This window comes from Hyaena hyaena, unplaced genomic scaffold (assembly GCF_003009895.1).
Source record: "Hyaena hyaena isolate Hyena2069 unplaced genomic scaffold, ASM300989v1 scaffold_173, whole genome shotgun sequence".
Classification (NCBI taxonomy): Eukaryota; Metazoa; Chordata; class Mammalia; order Carnivora; family Hyaenidae; genus Hyaena; species Hyaena hyaena.
The window spans coordinates 279809-281856 of record NW_024080805.1 but is presented as its reverse complement, the minus strand read 5'-3'; positions in this window follow the sequence as shown (position 1 = coordinate 281856).

Below are 2048 nucleotides of genomic sequence, written 5' to 3'. Positions count from 1 at the left end.
TTACTTCCTTCCTTCTTTCCCTCTCAGCTCTCTCTTCCTCCTTCCTTTCTTTTCCTTCTCGAAAAATCCAGATATTGAAAAGCTCTGAACTATGGAAACATTCAATGGTGTTACCAAATTAGGATTTCTTCTCATTTTCAGAGCTCTTTCTAAGGAATTTCACTTCAAGAAAAGAAAAATTTAAAGGTGATGGTTACTCAGTCTGCCTGTTGCCAGGTGATGGGAGGCAAATAGCTCCTGGAGAATATCCAGCTGTTCTGCTGAGTGTAGTTGATGAGGTCAGGGAAACAGAAGGAAGTGGCACATTCCTGGCTCCTGAGAATAGGAAAATGCACAAGGAGGCCCAGGTGGATTTTCTGTTGGCTGACACTTCATGGTCTTTGGGAAGAGGCAGTGTCTGGTGCCCTAGAAGCAGGCTGTCTCCTGGCCGTCAGCCACCCAGCCAGCTTGGGTCCTGCTGACTGGCTATGAGTATGTCTCAAGATGTCCTATGTCTTTCCTGTCCCCTGTCCTTGAGAAAGCCCATCCCTAGCCCAGCCCTTGGACCGCCACCTTTGTATCCTGATGTTCTTAAGGCCTTGAATATACTCTTCCAGAGTATGTCCTCTCAATTTCCCTAAAACAAGGTCACCTTGCAGTTTGCTCCTTCTCCCTGGTCTCTGAGCTCTAGGAAGATGCTCCTACAGTCAGTTTGTTTCCCTTTCACCCAATGAAGTCTTATTAGATTCTTCCACCTCACTGACCACCTATGGGAGGGCGACATGTTTTCTCTCTGATACTTCTCTCCCTGCATCTCAACCCCCAGGATTTAATTTCAAGACCCTGAGCCCTCTCTCCCAACTCCCCAGATTCTAGAACTGGCTCTGGAGAAATGGACCCTTACAGTTCCACAAAGACAACAAACCAATCTTCAGTGAGGTTCTGACCTGAATTCTGAAATCTTAAAGTTCCTGTGCAGAGTCCTCACTTCCTGCTTCCAAAATCCCTTGGCCTGCTCTGGCTGCCCTTGGAAGGACAAACAGCCACAGGCAGACTTTGACCCACAGCCTGTGGATTTCAAGTGAGCCTGTGTCTATGGATGAACATTTCCATGGGCACAGCAGCCTTTGGCTGGATGATGACCAGGCCTACCTGTCTTGGCCAGAAGACCAGCCCACAATGTCCTTGGTGACCTGGCCGTGGATGGCCCACCATTGGGAGGTGGGTCCACTTGAGCTTCCTGTACAGTTCCAGTAATTACTCCCTCACATTGTGTTCTCCTGGCCAGAACACAGCCCCTCATGAGGAGTTGCCTCAGAAGTTTCCTCTGGAGGAAAATTCAGCTTTCTTCTTTATCTCCTGTTCCCCACAAATGGCTCATGGGGAAAAAAGAGACCAGGTGATGTGACTTTCTTTGAGGAAAAAGACTACAACCAAGACCCCTATTTAAGCAAATCTCTCCTGTCCTACAGGCTTCTCACCTTGGCCTGCCTTGAGAATAGCACTTATAAAGGGAGCAAAAGCTGTTTGTAAACAGTGAGATGCACCTACCTTATGAGAGGCTGAAAACTACTGCCTCTTAAAAGGAGGCTGCACCACAGAACGTGAGTATGAGGCCAGAGCAATGGGGAACAAACTCAGCCTCTCAAGATGCAGAGTTTGTGGCATCCGAGGCAGAGCAGCCCCATGACCTTGAGCTGGCCCAAGAACAATCACCAAGTCATCAGCCTTTACTGGGCTCTCCGTGTGTGCAAAGGAGTTCACTGAAAGGCTGTGAGTAGAGAATCTAAAGTGTCTTGTCTACCTCCTCGGAAGCTTAGAGGTCAGTTGTGGAAACAAGACCAACACAGAGATAGGTGATGTACTTAAGGACTACCAGCTGACTCAGTGACTTTGGACAGTGCTCTTAACCTCCCAGGGACTCATTTAATCCATCTGTAAGTTGGGGATAATATAAGCGAAGGGCAAGGTTGGACCAATCAGATGATGTTTAAAGGAGTTCAAAAAAGGGGATGTGCTTGTGGGTTGGAGTTGTTAGAGACGGCTTCCTAGGTTGGGAGCTCCTTGCA